The sequence below is a fragment of the Alligator mississippiensis genome, chromosome 2, assembly GCF_030867095.1.
Source record: "Alligator mississippiensis isolate rAllMis1 chromosome 2, rAllMis1, whole genome shotgun sequence".
NCBI classification, from domain to species: domain Eukaryota; kingdom Metazoa; phylum Chordata; order Crocodylia; family Alligatoridae; genus Alligator; species Alligator mississippiensis.
The window spans coordinates 39310279-39327948 of record NC_081825.1 but is presented as its reverse complement, the minus strand read 5'-3'; the positions used below and the strand labels follow the sequence as shown (position 1 = coordinate 39327948).

General features: G+C 43.8%; 1 pseudogene; it reads left to right on the top strand.

Annotated features, from left to right (window-relative positions):
* Positions 1-8804: 8804 nt before the first annotated feature.
* Positions 8805-10861, top strand: LOC132248237 (uncharacterized protein K02A2.6-like; annotated as a pseudogene).
* Positions 10862-17670: the final 6809 nt, after the last annotated feature.

Sequence of the window (17670 nt, the reverse complement as noted above, 5' to 3'; positions counted from 1 at the left end):
ACACTAACTTGGCTGTACTTAAGTCAGTGACACTGCAACAGAGAGCCTAAGGTGCCCTGTCACTTGAAGAGGGCAGCTGCCCAGAGAGGACAGGCTGGGCACAGCTGCAACTGGGCTGCCCCAGCAACCAGTTAATATGTTTAATTAGGAGGTACCTGCAGGCAACCCTGGGGTAAAGTCATCTGACTAGAGGCAGGGCCTGAGGGATATAAGGCAGCCCCAGAGACTGGTCAGGCAGTCTGGCTGTGGAAGCCATTGGGAATGGAGCCCTCTGCAAGAAGCTGAGGACTGGAGCCCAGGCTGTGGAGAGAACCCAGCAGGCAGCCCTGAGTGAAGGGAAACTGGGAGCCTGCATAGGAAGCAAGTGAAGTGCTCCATGCACTTTTCTGTTTTGTTTTTATCTGGAGCCTGACACCAAGGGGAGCAGTGAACTCCATGCAGGACGTTCTTTTGAATCAGGGCTGGTGCTTGCATCTTGGGGGTTTCATTCCCATAGTGCCTGCAGGAGGGTGCACTGAGTGGGTGGGCCTATAGAGCCCATGAGGGGCAAGTTCCATTAGTGCCTGAGAGGCACACATTGAGGGCCAGTGGGCCTACAGCCTGGGAATGGCTGGACTTGGACTTTAGGGCTTGCCCAGAGTAGGGCAGACATAGGGCCAGGGGCTCAGACAAAAAGAGATCCCAGGAAGGCTCAGCAGTCCAAGACAGGGACAGAAATAAAGGCCTTTAAAGGCCAGATGAGAAGCTGGGAACCCTGAAACTCAGTTCAGTCAGTGGACCAGAGCTAGATGGCCCAGTGAAAGCAAAAAGGCCAAAGCCCAACACCTGAACAATGGCAGGTTCACCCCAACGCCCTCAGGCAGCCTCCCTCCTTTCAACATAATAACAACAAAGGCATGGTGGGTGAGTAAAGGAAGTGAGGGTCCCCTGGAGTTGGAGCCAAGACAGGGATTGCATGGCCACCAGGAGGCATCATGGCCACCCATGGAGACCACCCTGCCACAGACTCTAGTCTAACTTCAAAATTTCACCCTGAGTAGATACATTAATGCTAAGAGATTCATCGATGCTAGGGTCAGAAGAGACCTGAACAGATTATCGAGTCTGGCCCCCTGCCTAAGCAAGAAAGAGTGCTGGGGTCAGATGACCCCAGCTGGATGCCTATCTAGCCTTCTCTTAAAGACCCCCAAGGTAGGGGACAGCACCACCTTCCTTGGAAGCCCGTTCCAAATTCTGGCTATCCTTACCATGAAGAAGTTCTTCCTGATGTCTAGCCTAAATCTGCTCTGTCAGTTTGTGACTGTTGTTCCTTGGTACCCCAAGAGGTGCCCTGGTGAACACAGCCTCTCCAATTCCTTGCTGTGTCCCCCTAATGAATTTATAGGCAGCCACAAGATCACCTCTCAGCCTTCTCTCATGGAGGCTGAAGAGGTCCAGGTCCCTTAGTCTTTCCTCATAGGGCTTGGCCTGCAAACCTTTAACCATATGAGAGGCCTTACTCCGGACCTTCTCGAGGTTATCTACATCCTTCTTAAAGTACGGTGCCCAAAACTGGATGCAGTACTCCAACTGATGCATGATACAGTGCGGTTAGCTTTGCTGATGATTTCATCACGCTGACGACTCATGTTCATCTTGGAGTCCACTATGACTCTGAGATCCTCTTCCGCTTCTGTGCTGCTGAGAGGGTCATTTCCTAGCCAGTAGGTGTGCTGGATATTTTTATGCCCTAGGTGCAGCACTCTGCACTTGTCCTTGTTGTACTGCATCCTATTGTGTTCTGCCCACTTTTCCAACCTGCCCAGGTCTGCCTGCAATCATTCCCTACCCTCCGGTGTGTTCACTTTGCCCCACAATTTAGTATCATCTGCAAACTTTGGCAGAATATACTTCACACCCACATCCAAGTCACTGATGAAGACATTAAAGAGTACAGGTCCAGGGACCAAGCCCTGCGGGACTCCACTGTCCACATTCTTCCAGGTCAATATCGACCCATCCACCACCACTCTCTGGGTGCGACCCCAAAGCCAATTTGCCACCCACCAGACTGTGTAATCATTTAAGTCACAGCCTCTTAATTTATTTATGAGAATGGGATGAGATACCATATCAAAGGCCTTCCTAAAATCCAAGTATACGACATCCACCTCTACTTCTGTGTCCATGTATTTTGTGACCTGGTCATAAAAAGAAACCAGATTAGTCAAGCATGATCTGCCTGCTACAAATCCATGCTGGTTGCCCTGCTGCATTATTTTTCCCACTGAACTCACACAACTATGATTCTTAATAATCTTTTCAAATAAGACTTTTCCAAGGATAGAGGTGAGACTGACTGGTCTATAATTACTCAGATCCTTATTCCTCTCCTTCTTGAATATAGGGACCACATTGGCCCTTTTCCAGTCCTCCGGGACCTGACCCGATCACCACGAGCGCTCAAACAGCCATGCCCGGGGTTCTGCTATGATACCAGCCAATTCCTTCAGTACTCTCGAATGCAGCTCATCTGGGCCTGCTGACTTGAACACATACAGTCCATCCAAGTGACTCTGCACTAAGTCAGCGTCAACAGTTGGTAGGCTGGTGTCCCGCAGCACAGACTATAGCCAGCATGTGGTATGCTAGCTAGTGCTGAGAGGTGTCTGTGTAAGGCAGAGGGAGTGGGGAATCCCTGCTTAGCAGAAAATAGTGAGGGGGTAGTGGGGGGAGCAGGGGGAAGCCAGGAAGCAGAGGGGAGGGGCCAGCTCTGCTGTGGAGCAGACAGCCCAGCCCAGAGAGCATGTAGGGATGCTTGGGGAGTCTGGTTTAACTTAAACCAGAAAGAGGTCTGGGACAGACATTGCATAAACCGGTTTGACCCAAATCAGTTGAGTCTGGTACTACATTCAACCATGTTTATCTCAAACCAGTTTCAGCCATTTTCAAACTGGTTTATGTGCACTGAACATCTGTTAGACGTTTAAACCAGTTTCTGGTAACTTAAACCGGTTTATGTGCAATGTCTGTCCCTAGCCTAGGAGGGTAGTAAAACACTGGAACAGGTTACCCAGAAAGGCTGTGGACTTTCCATCCTTGGAGGTTTTTAAGACCGGGCTAGACAAAGCCTTGGCTAGGATGATCTAGTTGGGGATGGTCCTGCTTTGAACAAGGGATTGGACTAGATGACTTCCTGAGGTCCCTTCCAACCCTAATTTTCTATGATTCAATGAAAAGGAGCTCATCATTCATTTCAGTGGTGAAATTGATGAGTAATTTAGTCTCATTGATTTTTAAAGGATATAAGCCTCCTAGGAGTGCTTCACCTTTCAGTGGTTACTGCTATCATTAAGTATATAGAATTGGATTCTGCCTTCATGTACAAATATAAATTAAGAGTAATTTTCTCAACCTTGAATTAAGTGGCCGAAGAAAAAATTATATTTCTTTCTTGAGTAGATATAACCCTGTGTTGGTTGTATTCACAAGTCTCAGGGAAATTTCCTAAGACTCAGGGAAATATAGACAGTCAAACAGTCTAGAAACCATTTTTCTCGAAGATAGATATTGGAGCTATATTTTGTGCATTTACATCACTTCTGTTAAATTTTTAAATACAGAAGTATCTATGGTACTCATCAGTTAAGAAGAAACAAAGAGTTTGGGCAGTACTTTTCATAAACTTACTTTGTTTTCCCACTTTAAAGGTGTCTCTGATATTATATTATTGTGGTTTGTAAGAAGGAACTGAGTCATTGGGCAGTAACATAGGAAAGAACATTTAAGTTTAACAGTCAGGAGAGGATTTCCCAGAACTAAGACAATTATTACCATACATTAAAATGGCCCTGATTTATGGCATCATTAACTTCATTTTCATGCAGATAAAAGTTGTTATTCTCTTTTGTTCTCCTGTTCTTGCTGTCTCTCTCTTTTTTTTCTTTAAACAGAAGGAAACTAAGTACAGAACCTAGATTCATGACATCCTGTAATCTTCAGAGGATCTAAATATATATGGATGCTCCTACTTTCTGCTCTCTCAGTCCCACCGGCTTCTGGACTGCAAAGATCCTATTAGATTCATATTTCCGGGTGGACCATATATGGTGGCTGACTGGAACCCAGCTTGAATATCGTGATGCTAAAAATTTTAAGTTGAGTAAATTGATCCCTACTACCCCTTAACAAATTACAATTATCTAAATAAAAAATGTTTGTGCATTTCAGCAAATGTTTTTTGGACAGTTCAGACCAGTGTATACAGACAAGGTAGGTAGGTAGAGTTAGTTAGCTATTAGTTTGTGTTAAAGAACTCTAACATGGATGAATTCCTAGAGGAAGTATGTCAATGTGAAATGGAAAACTGAATATGTAAATATGACCCTCTAAGGGATATTAATCTCTTCTGGTTTCTCCTTTGGGTTTCAGTATGGAAATCTCTTGACGAAACCAACTGGTTCCATGTAGCACATCCTGAGAATTTTGAAATCCCACAAGATTCACCTCAGGCCTTTTATCGGAGCTAAAGGCAAGCATGCGACAGAAGATAAGCTGTCTTCTTTGTAGATAGAATCCCTCCTCCATGCATATATGTGGAGGGGAATATACACACTTCATAAAATACCAGTGTTTTGGGTATAAGAACCGAGTAGAATATTGGGGCTACATTTTCTGTCATCCTACCCCTTTTAAGTGTGTGAACTCTGCTGAAGAACTCAAGGAAAACAGATCTGGCAAGCACAGTGATTTCAGGAGGGCTTAACATTCCTATAAGATTCCCCAGCAGTTGGTTTTTACAATCTGTGGTTGTGTTTGTTGGAGACTTAAGAAAAATGGCCACCTGCTCTGGAGGACTAATGTACAGAGTTACAACTGCTTTGGGGCCACATTGGAATAATCTGCAGTAACACCGTAACAGATGCACCTTCTAGTCTAGAGACTTGCTAACATCAAAACCAAAGGGTTGTCATCAGCGATTCCTCAATTCAAGGATAAGCTCGACCATGGCTCACTGATAGGTCTTGAGGTGACTTAAGAGTCCTGTCCTTGAGCCACAGATTCATCCACAAGAGCTGCAGGTCTTTCTGCAGGGAAGAGTAGACTGCAGGATGGGATTCTTCTCCTTTTCCTTCTTCCACACTCTCTTCTGTGTTTCGAGGGCAAGATACTACCTCAAAACAGACTGCCACTTGGTTGAGGTTGCAGTGCCAGGGATTCAGTTGGCAGCCAGCTCCTCCCAACTCTTAATGTTGGTATCTGTTTTCTTGAGGTATACCTTCAAAATGTCCTTGTCACGTTTCCCCTGGCCACTGTGAGATCTTAGGCTGTTACTAAGTCAGGAGAAGAGCACTTGTTTTAGAAGATGGGAGTCAGGCAACCTCACACAATGTCAGGTTCAGTGAACTTGGTGCTTGAGGATCAGTGCCGCAATGCTAGTAACATTGACTTCAGCGAGGACACTGGCATTTATGCTGTGATCTTCCCATTTGATGTAGAGGATCTTCCAGAGGCACTGTTAGTAATACCCTTCCAAGGTCTTGAGATGATGATAGTAGTTATTTATGTTTCACATCCTTCCCTCTCTCCCTACAGGGTACTCAATCCTCCCCCCCCCGCACTTACCTGAGGGAGCTGCTCTCCAGGCTGCCTGGGAGCCACGTGCATGTGTGAGTGTGCATGTACACATGGCGTCCCCTGTCTGACTGCCCTTCTCCTGCTCCCCCCAGCCCCTTGCAGGCCGGTACTCTGACAGCCTGCAGAGAGCTCTCTACAAAAGTGGAAATCCACATGTTTCTCTGTTAAAATGAAAAATCCACGTTTCTCAGTTAAAGGGAAAATCCATGTTTTTTTATGTTTTTCCGCAGGAAACAGAAAACCCAGATCCCTGGTCATGACTTAGGAAGATGGACCTGTGAGTGTACATAAAGCATCACCTACTTACACCAAGAATTCAGAAGGGTAAGATGCCAAATGCACATTACAATGTTATTTCCAATTCATTAGAACTTTATTTCAATTTTTTTTTTCCCAAGAAAAAGGAGAGACTAGTCCTGATGCAAGGTTACCACATAGCCAAGATAGGTTTTTATAGTAGGCAACTGTTGATTCTCTGGATCATAGTGTAGAAATAAGAGGTCTAGACAAATGCATGGTGAATCCATTTGTAGCTAATAACCCTAATTCAAGAACACACATCTTAATACAAGTTTCACAGATCCATGTGTTGTCTGAGTTAGACTCCAAGTTTAAAGCGTGCTGCTTTCTTCTTTTTCACTTTGCTTTCATTCTCTGGATCAAAGCTGCTTCATGTTGAGCTGCACCCAGTGCCAGATGTTCCCTTCAGAATGGATGGGATTCTGTGCACTTCTCTTAGCTTTCTATGTTGATACTGAACAACTTCATATTATTTTTGCGCATGTAGTGATACTGCCATAGAGGGTGACCCTGTTTTCTAGATACATCTCGAAACTCACTATACAAAATATTCTTGGGATACAGTCTTCTCCCATTATCCTGACATGGCCGATCCATCCCAACCTCCTCTTCTTGATAGTGGTTTCTAAGTGTATCTTTCCTGCATGCTCCAGTACCTCTATGTTCAGTGTTCTGTCTTCCCACTTTATTTTCAGAATCTTACGCAGGCATCTCGTGTGGAAGCTGGTCAGTCTCTTGATGTGCCTAGCATCTGTAGTCCACGTTTCTCAACCATAAAGCAGGGATGACAGCACACAAGCCTCGTAGATTTGCATCTTCACCTTAGCTGATCGTTTGCTGTTATTCCATGCACGTTTCTGTCATAGCCCAACATTCTAGCTGCTTTTCTGATTCTGTTGGTCAGTTCAGTCTGAGGGTCAAGATTCCTGCTGATCGTAGAAACCAAGTAGCAAAACCTGTCATCAACACCAAGAGATTTATCCTTGGTGATGCAAGGTATTGGTTCTTTCATCCCTTGGTACATGATTACAGTCTTCTTGAGACTAATTGCTATCTTGAACCTCTTGCATGGTTCAGAAAATCTGCCCAAGAGACTTTGCAGACAGGATTCACTGTGGGCAAACAAGGCTGCATCATCTGACAACAGGAAGTCTCTCAGAACCAGTTCTTTCATCTTGGTTTCAGTCATAAATCTTGCAGTGTTGAGCAAGCCTCCATCTAGTCTGGTTCAAAGATAAATGCCATCATTGCTGTCCTTGAATGCATTAAGCAGCAGGAATGAAAAATAGATGCTAAAAAGCATGGGGCTAAGACATACCCCTGTTTAACCCCGTTGCTGGTGTCAAAGGCATTTGATTCTTTGTTTTTGTTGTGTCTTATTGTGTTTTCCTTGCACTGACCCTGTAAGGCCAAAGCCCTCATATTCAACACTGCAGGGTTCAGCTTGCCTTGTGGCAGTTTTGCAGCACTGGAGACTTCATGTTCTCTGCCGTGAGGAGCCAGAGGCACTCTTGTTTCTTCTCCCTGCATAGGACTGGACTGGGTCAAGTCAGTGGCAGAGCAAGTATAAGTTATACATACATATACTGAGGGCAACTGTTAAGATCCACCTGGATATGATTCCAGAGAATTGTAATAATAGATAACTGTTAGTTCAACACAGTGTCCAGAGTGTTGTTGCAGAACTCACAACATCATCTGGCGACCAGAATGGGATACTTTGCTGAAAAGACACCCCTAGATTGTTGGACACCATTCTGAGACCAGGCTGTGTTTTGTGATCAGAGGGAAGTTTTTTTCTTCTTCTTCTTTTTTTCTCTCTATTAGGCTGATGTTAGTTAAGATGGCTATATGGGTCACATCGAAGAATTTGATGTGAGCCAGCTGGCGTCTTGGGACTCTTATGCAGAAAAGGTATTCTATTACCTGGGAGCCAACAAAGTGGAAAACCCAGCACAGAAGCACGTGATCCTTCTGACAGTCTGTGGTGCCAAAACATTGCCATTGTTTGTTCCCTCCCAGCACCTGCCTTACCAAACACTAAGTCTTATGCTGAACTAATTGCCCTGCTAAAGGCACATTTTTGCCCAAGGCCATCTGTTACCCTGCAGAGATTTAATTTTTTTAAACAGACCCAAAAGGCCAATGAAGGCATAGCAGATTATCTGACTGACTTTCATCGCCTTGCTGAATTCTGTGAGTTTGGGGATCTCCTGGATGGCTTGCTTCACAACTGTCTTATCTGTGGGGTTCAAGATAAAGCAATCCAACATTGCCTGCTGTCTGAACCAAATTTGACCTTGGCTACCACACAAGAAAAAGCCTTCGCAGCGGAAGCAGCATCCCATAATGTGAGAGAAATTCACCAGGCGTTCTCCAGCAATGTCCACTTACTCTGAAAAGATCAAGAACCAGATCATCACCAGCAAATTCAGCAGATTATACCCTCACCAACTTCACCACATAAACCAATTAATCCACAGACATGTTTGAGTTGTGGCTGACAACATAGACAAAGGGAGTGAAGGTTTAGGAAAGCAGAGTGTCATGCCTGCAAGAAGAAGGGCCACATAAACAGGGTTTGCCACTTAAAGGCCAGTTCCAGGAGACAAAAAGACTGTAGCAAATGTATTCACTCCCAATCCACTCACAGATTGGAGTCCTCCCCAAAACGTGAGGTACAAAAACTATATTTGATTCAAAATGTTGGTGTTGTTGAAACTCAAGGTTCTGAGATGATTGCAACTGTAGTAATAAATGGAAAGAAGTGCAAATTGGAAGAAGACTCAGGTTTGGAAGTCTCTCTCATAGATGAAAACACATTCTGCCAGTTGTTATGGCATCCTCTCTCCAAGTTATTGAAACCTGAGTGTCGCCTGAGTGACTAAAATGGACAGAGTATGGAAACTTTGGGTAGCTGCAGTGTAGATGTCCAGTATGGATCTGTTAGACAGCGTCTACCCCTCATTGTCATCAAGGGTTCCCGCAAAAGCCTTCTGGGGAGAAATTGATTCTCACCATTGGGAATCAGTATTCAAGGTGTACACAGTCTCTGCACAGAAAGTCTGGAAAGGCTTGCAAGGGAATTTCCCCAGGTATTCTCCAATGTATTAGGAACTTACTCTGGTCCACCTGTGATGTTCCAAATGGATCCTGCAATAGCCCCTATCTTTATGAAGAGTCGAAATTGGGACTCTTCATAAAGAGTGCATACCTTTGGCACTGCGGCCAAAAATTGATGCAGAATTAGGTCTGCTTATCACGCAAGGGGTCGTCGAGCCAATCATACATACAAGCTGGGCTACACCAATTGTTCCTGTTTTAAAACCTAAAGGTAGCATTTGTATCTGTGGGGATTACAAGTACACTGTTAATAAAGCCCTGAAGCAGGACCCACACCCAGTGCCTACCATTAAGCAGTTACTGTCTGTTCTTGTAGGAGGGAAGGTTTTTGCCAAACTTGACCTCGCTCAAGCCTATCAGCGATTGATAGTGGATGACAAGGCTGCTGAGGCCAAACAATAATTACACACCAGGGAGCGTTCGGTGTCAGGTGCCTCCAGTTTGGAATTTCTGTGGCACCAGGAATTTTCCAGTGGTTCATGGAAAAAATGCTAGCAGGAATTCCCAGGGTTGTTCCATACTTTGATGATGTGTTGATCATGGGGCCGTCTAGAGAGAAACTCACTGAGAGACTCAGAGAAGTTTTGCAGAGATTTGATAAAGCAGGTGTCAGAGTAAAAAGAGAAAAATGTCAACTGGGAGTTTCCAGTATCAACTTGCTGGGCTATCAAATTGATGATTCTGGCATTCACCCATTTGAAGACAAGGTAAAAGCAATACATGATGTTCCTATACCAAAATGCAATCAAGATCTTCAAGAATTCTTAGGTCGTCTCAATTTTTATCACATCTTCTTGAAAGACAAAGCCACCATAGCAGAGCCCCTTCATCACTTACTTGATAAAGGAGCTCAGTGGAAGTGGACTTGCCAGCACAATGAAGCCTTCCAGGGCTTCAAAAAGTTGCCGACATCAGACTCTGTCCTTGTTCACTATGGTAAGCAGAAGCCACTGTCCATTACTTGCAATGCCTCACCATTTGGTGTTGGCACTGTCCTCAGTCACACATTGCTTGATGGCACAGACACACCTGTTGCTTTTTACTCTAGAACAATGACTTCAACCGAGAGGAACTATGCACAGATTGATAAAGAAGCATTGGCAATCATTGCAGGAGTTAAAAAAATTCACAATTATGTTTATGGCCACAAATTCGAAATCCGAATAGACCACAAACCCCTTCTTAGAATTTTTACTACAGACAAACCAACTCCTATTTTGTCTCCCTGTATGCAACACTGGAGCATCATGCTAAATGCATATGACTATATACTCATGTACAAACCTGGGAAAACAATTGCAAATGCTGATGCATTGAGCCGCCTACCACTACAAATACCTGATTGCACTACTCCTCTGCCAGCGGAAGTCCTCATGCTGGAATCCATGCCAGAAGCCCCTCTTCAGGATGATCAGATAGCAAGGATCACTGAAAAAGACTCTATCCTTGCCCGTGTCCTCAACTGGGTATGGAGGGGCTCCCCTGCAGACAAATTGGCTGAGGAATTCAGGCCATTTTCATCATGTCAGCATGAGCTGTCTGCCCACAAGGGTTGCTTTTTGTGGGGAAATCGTGCCATCATTCCAGAAGCAGGACACCAAATCATACTGACAACACTGCACGCAGCACACCCAGGCATTGTGAGGATGAAATCACTGGTTAGAAGTTATGTATGGTGGCCAGGTATGGACAGTGACATAGAAAGGGTTGTGAGGGAGTGAAGTACTTGTCAAGCAACCCATCATAATCCAACAACAGCACCAGTATTTCCTTGAAAATAACAAAGGAACCCTTGTCACGCATCTACATTGATTTTGCTGGCCCTTTTCAAGGTAAGAACTTCTTAATTGTTGTTGATTCGTACTCAAAATGGCTTGAAGTGATTACTGTCTCAATTCTTACATCAGTGCCACTATAACAGCTCTCTGTCAACTGTTTGCAACCCACGGGATGCCTGACACTATCGTTTCTGATAATGGCAGTGCATTCACCTCATTAGAGTTCCAAGATTTTGCCAGCTGCAACCTCATTCAAACTGTTACCATTGCACCTCGCAGGCCACAAACCAATGAGTAAGCTGAGTGAATGGTGCAGACTATGAAAGGTGCGCTGAAAAGGATTGTTGTAGGGCACTGACCTACCAGACTGGCCAGATTTCTGTTTGCTCAACATGTAATTCCTTGCCCTACAACAGGGTCCAGCCCATCAGAGCTTCTTATGGGTTGTCGTCTCAAGATATGCCTTGACCGTGTTAACCCAGACCTTGTGAGAGACATGAAGTTTCAGAAAGAAAAGGAGTTGGACTCTGCATTGCCAATCTGGTACCTTACGTCTTTTTGTTCCTCAGGAGACTGTGTTTGCTCGGAACTACAGGACAGGCCCACAGCGGGTTCAATCTAAAATTGTAAGCGCCACAGGACCCATATCATATACAGTCCAGACTGACAATGAACAAGTTTGCAGACGTCATGTGGACCAGCTGTATGGGCGTTCTTCTATTGATAACCCTACACCTGAGCAACCTCCAAGCACCAATCCACCACTAACAGACATGGATTCACTGGGGAAATGCCTACCTGTTTCCACCACCCTTTTCCATCACCGTCGGAAGGTAATATCGCTGTTGAGTCTCCAGATATGACAGCCCTGTCAGCCTCCGCTGAACCCCTCTCTGAGTCCAGTTCTATGGGAAGACCACAGCGGAAGTGGAGTCCTCCCAAATGGTTGGCTGACTATTCTGTCTAGGGGGAAGGGGTGTTGTGTCTTATTGTGTTTTCCTTGTACTGTCCCCATAAGGCCAAAGCCCTCTTGTTCAGCACTGCAGGGTTCAGTTTGTTTTGTGGCAGTTTTGCAGCACTGGGACTCCACCTTTTCTGCCATGAGAAGCCAGAGGCATTCTTGGTTCCTCTCCCTGCACAGGACAGGACTGGGTCAAGTCAGAGGCAGAGCAAGTATAAGTTCTGCATACATCTGTTGAGGGCAACTCTTAAGGTCCACCTGGATATGATTCCAGAGAATTGTAATAATAGATAACTGTTAGTTCAACACAGTGTCCAGAGTATTGTTGCTGAACTCACAACATATCAGTTTTCATACTCTACAGTTGCCTTTATACCTTGATGTAATGAGCAAATGATGTTCAACAATTTGCAGGGACAATCCAGTTTCTTTAGAACAGTAAAAAGGCCCTGTCTTTTGACCGTATCAAAGGCCTTCATCAGATTGATGAAGGCTCTGTATAGTGGTATTTATTTTTCTCTACACTTCTCTTGCAGTTGTTTGACCAAAAATATCGTATCAGTGGTGGAACGTCATGAGCAAAAAACACATTGACTTTCAGGATGGATTCTTTCACTTAGAGACTGCAGCTCAGGGAGCATGATACGAATGACAATTTTTCTGATGATGTTCAACAGGGAGATACCTCTATAGCTGTCACAGTCACTTCTATCCCCTTTGTTTTTGTATGACTGTACAAGGTGAGTATCTTTGAAATCTTGTGGTACTGCTTCCTCTCTCCAACAGAGTGGGTAAAAATTCATGAAGCTTTTGAACTACTGAGTCATTGGCACATTTGTAGATTTCAGCAGGCAAACAATCGTTGTTGGATGCCTTGTTCCTGGGAATCAATTTACTGGTTTTCTGCAAATCTTCTAATGTAGGCTCGTTGCCTAAATCCATCATAACTCCAACTTTGGTAATCTTTTGAGCACTTCATGTTTGATTTCAGGCTCACTGGATTATATAATTCCATAGTGTTCAATCCAACACTCAAGTTTTTTTGTTTATAAGTAATGACATTTCCATTTAAATCTTTCAGTGGAGCTGTTTTCTTCTTGACTGGACCAATTGAGCAACCTTTTGAATGATATGATGTTCAATAAAAAAAAGCAAATATGTAGCTTTAACAACAACTTTACATGTACATGTAATTGTTTTTTGTGCTTGGAAAATTTTAAAAACAGATACATTATTTGTGAACTTGAGCCCAAAAGATTTTTAAGCCTGAGACAAAACCTGAGTAAAGGTCAGCCCTCCCTCCCCAAACCCCCATCGCACGCCATGTCATGTTAGGAGGAAATGAAATTCTGACTCAGAACAGCTGACTTAAATGAAATTTCTTCCTCCGGTTTGGTGGCAGGTGTGTGGCCTGAATTCATAACATGCATGGGCTGACCCTGGAGTATTACTTATTATTTTATTGTAACAGTGTCTAAAAGCTCCAACCAGTGGTCAGGGCTTCATTGTGCTGGGCACTAGACAAGCATGTAACAAAAGAGACGATCTCCTCCCTACAGAGAATATGGTTTTCCCAAACTTTCTCTTCCCACCATGTCCCCAGCTACCTCATAATGTACCAGATGGGAACATATACAAGACTGCTGGAAGTCACTCATACAGCAGCCCCATCACATATAAAACAGGGGCAGAATTGTTCCTTGTAATTCATTTTTCCTACCACTGGAGGAGCAGTATTGAGGGCCCACTTCCCATGCTCCCCTACTGTCAGAGCAGAGCTTAGTGGTTGAGTGCCTCGGCACAGTGGAACTTTCTAGCACAAGGCACGGTGAGATTTTGTACGAGGGAATTTCTTGGCACGGTGGAGAACACTATTGGCCAGTTCTAAATTATTCCTACGTGGCGACTAGCAATTGGCTCGCTAGCCGTATAAAAGGTTGGAGCAGTTTCCACCCAAGTTGGAGAACTCCGCGCCCATCTTGGAGTGAACGTGGCAGACTGATCAACCGCTGACGACTCCCCATCGCCGACCGACCCCGACGTACCCCCGTGTCCTGCATACTCGTATCAAAGATATCTCGTCGAATCAGAGCTCCTCGGTTAAACTGTAACTGAAGTCTGAAGTTTGAAGTTAACTTTCTTCCTACGCTATACATCTCAACAGTGTAAGTAAAGCCATCCTTGTTTGAACCAGTACGCATTTGTGCCTAATTCTACTCCAGCGGTCGAAAGTACCCATCTGTACGTGCCGGGTTTGTGGCCACAACCCAGCCGACCCTTTCCCGGATCCCCCTCGGCCCCCACACCCTACTAGTTCTTCCTCATCTATTACCAGCAAGTATGGAGAAGAAGAGGGCTGCAGTCACTTGATGCACAGGTGCCTTAGTAATGAGTGAAGCAAGCAGGTTCAGAGAGGCAGCTGGATGACAGGAGAAAAACCTGAGCAAATGATAGGCTAATACAGGAGGGACAAGACAGAGAAGTCAGTTCCAGCTTCCTTACAACTGCCCAAGACTCCTGGCACCTGCTGTCCTTAAACCTCTATACTGATAGAAGTGGAGCAACTTGCAAAGTAGGAGACTGCTCAGTATGAGAAAAAGTGTCAGGACTGAGTCCTTGGATTGCCAAGTCTCTGGGGCAGAATAGGTTTCAGTCTGCCAATGAAATTTAGTCCTGGTACAAAAGGGGGTATCACCCACTGACTGGATATCGCATGCCAAGATAAAATGTGTACACATTTAAAATCTTGCAGCAGTATTCAATCCTGGTTTGCCAGTACTGGCAGACTATGTGCTATCAATTAAAGACTTGAACAGGATCATCCCAATAAACATCATTTAGAAACTGCAAGCCACAGTGACTTTGTTTCACAGGGACATTTTCTGTTTGTTCTGGTTCGCAAGAACATTGCAGCTTTTCTGCTATTTTGGTAAATCAGTGTTATAGCTGTTTATTTTTGTACCTTTCTTATGAAATTATTCCTTGTTTTAAGGCTGAGCTCAAGGTAAAACAACCATGACCCAGTTGACAGGAAATCAAACAAAGTTCACGTTCTGTAATGGGTTTCATCATAAGGGCAATGTCTTTATCAATAAAAGAAATATCTTGAGGTAAATGTGGTTCTTGAATTAAGTGCAGGATGCCTTTTATATAGCTCTTGTACATTTGGTGTGATGTGTGGCTGATTAAAATGCTAGGAATGATACTGCACCTGTTCAGAGCACAGAGGCGCTGACATGTCAGTCACTTCATGCACATATGTGCTTTGAATTTTGCTTTCTATTGGGGCCAGTCTCTGAATGGCTTTTTCAAACATCCACTAATTTATTGATTTTTGTGGAAATGACTAAGAGAAATTTTGCTTAGAAGATTTAAAAGACTTCAGATCTGAATGATGTTTAGTGTAAGATTTTGTTGAAGAGCTAATCAGATTGACTGTATACTTGTAGTTAAGTTTAGTTTAAGTGCAAGTATATTATTTAATTTACTATTTATTACTAATGAAAATGAACTCTTTGCATGAGATTTCAACAAACCAAGAAGGAAATCCACATGGCTAGTTGACTTTGAAAGATTTTTGTTACTCAGTAGTAGAAATGTAATGAGATTCAAGCCTTTTGTAGCTACAGCCAAGTAAAAAAAACTTTTTTAACTGACACTTTTCTAAACATGTCTGAAAATTCAAAAGACTTCATTCTGATATTTTCAAAACAAGTATTTCAGTTTTGCTATTTGGAATTAGTTTTGATTTAGAAATGTTACTCAATTTTATTTCAAGAAATTAAAAGATACTCCTTATCAATACCCAAATCCAAAATAAACTGTTTAATTTTATGTCAAACAAAATATTCTATTTGAACAAAATGTGCCTTTTAAACTTGCTGGTTCAATTTATGTTTTGAAAACATTTCCTGTCTTGCCAAGACAAGCTGATTTTTCAGGATATTTTAGAATTGCCAGCAAGCCAAGAAATCTGTTATCTGCAGAGCTCTAACCCTAAACATAAAAAAATCGACCTCTTTCAATTTTGAGTGCTCACTAGCCCTAAATTTCTACATCAAGATTACAATTCAGGATTTGAATTCAAACACCTGAAATTCAAAATGGGTTAAATTTCAAGTTTTGTCCTCTACTACTTCAGTGGTAAAGAAGCAGTTGTCAGTAACAATGACCAGGTAATAGTGTTACATTCAACAGTAAGCTGTTTGATCTTCTCTGTTTAATCAGGCATAATCTTCAGACATATGTATAGCATCCTAGAATACCAAGATTCATATTACATGCCATACAAAACCAGTTCCTATTGCTGGCAAAGAGCAGGTGAGAAGGGGAATCTTCCATTTTTCCCTTCATGGTGAGGATATGGGCAGGGGCACAGAGAGGTACATGTGGTAGCATCAGAGGAAAGTACTTTCTTTAGTAATAACCCCAGAATGACAGACAGCACCATTCCTAGATTCAGTGAGATCTGTTGTATTAACTCTTCAAGCACCTTGGGGCATGCAAGTAAGCTACATTAATTAGCCTCCATTTGAAACTATCTAGACAGCATTGCTCTTGGATTGAGACCACACTACTGGTTTAGGAGAGAAAAATAATGAATGTTGGCAGCTAAAGTGCTCCAGAGACTGGAAAAGGGGCAAAGTACAGTAGTAAAGTGTCAACCATTACAAAGAAACTCCTGTTCTTTGAAGTGTTTCAACTTTATTGACCACATTCTGCTGTGCCTGCATGTGTGGGACTGGTCTTCATGGTGTTGTATTGTCCTTTAAGCCTCCAGCCCAGGGGTAGGCAACCCTTGGCACAGGTGCCAGAGGGTGGCATGTGAAGGCATTTTGCTTGGCACATGCACCTCAGGGAGGACAGCGGGGAAGGAGCCAGGGCTGTACTGCCACAACAAGGGCCAGGCCCCTTTGTGGCTCCTCCACTGTCTGCCCCTGGTACGCCAACATCTTACAAATTGAGGTTGTGGGTGTTTTTGGCACTCTGTCCAACAACGTTGCTGACCCCTACCCTAGTCTTACTTCTAAGGGTGAGGATGCTGTTACTTGTGTGGCTAAAACATCTAGCAGATCCGTAACATCAGTAAGAGAGTGGCTTTTTCTCACCTTAGAGGTCATAGAGTGTCTGCCTGAACTTTTAGTTCAGACCTTTTCTCCCATCATATTCCTGAGTGGAGCTCTGCTCCACAAGTGGTGTCCCATTTGTTTTCTTTGTCCTCCACTTTCTCCATGCAATTCCCCACACAGCCAGTCCTTGGGCACTGAGTTCTCCCACCATTGCTTTTTCACTCCTTCTCTTACTGTAAATTCACTTCTTCTGCTGTGCCCCACTGGCTATGAAACTGAAATAAGGCTGAAGTGTAAAATGATAATCCCCTAGGTTATTTTCCCACTGCCAAGTATCCTAGTGTACATTATCTTTTGTCTGTCAGTCATTTAGACGGCTTGGGGCAGGGCTGCTGTCATGCCTGGGTATTGCACAGCATGAAGCATTTTGTCAGCATTAAGGCTATTACGAAAAAAAAAAAATTGAGGGAATCACTGAAAAGTGTCTCAGGTTTGCCAGTGGCATTAGTGCTGTTTCCATTAAGACTGGGATTTGGTGGGTCATTTTCATGATTAAGTAGATCACTTCATCCTATCCCTGCACATAGGAGCTGCTTGAAAACATGTCTGTTTGTGCAGCCTGGAGCTCCCCTCTTGTCCCAAGTCAGTGGGAGCAGCAGAGGGATGCACTGCACCCCTTGCAGCAAACAGAACAAACATTTGGTCCTAGTTGCGTGTATGGCATATATATCCCCCAAGGTCACCTAGTCTCCTCCTCCCCCTGCTCCAGCATTCAAGGAGAAGCCAAGGGATGGAGGATGGGAAAGTGAAACAGAGTCCTTTG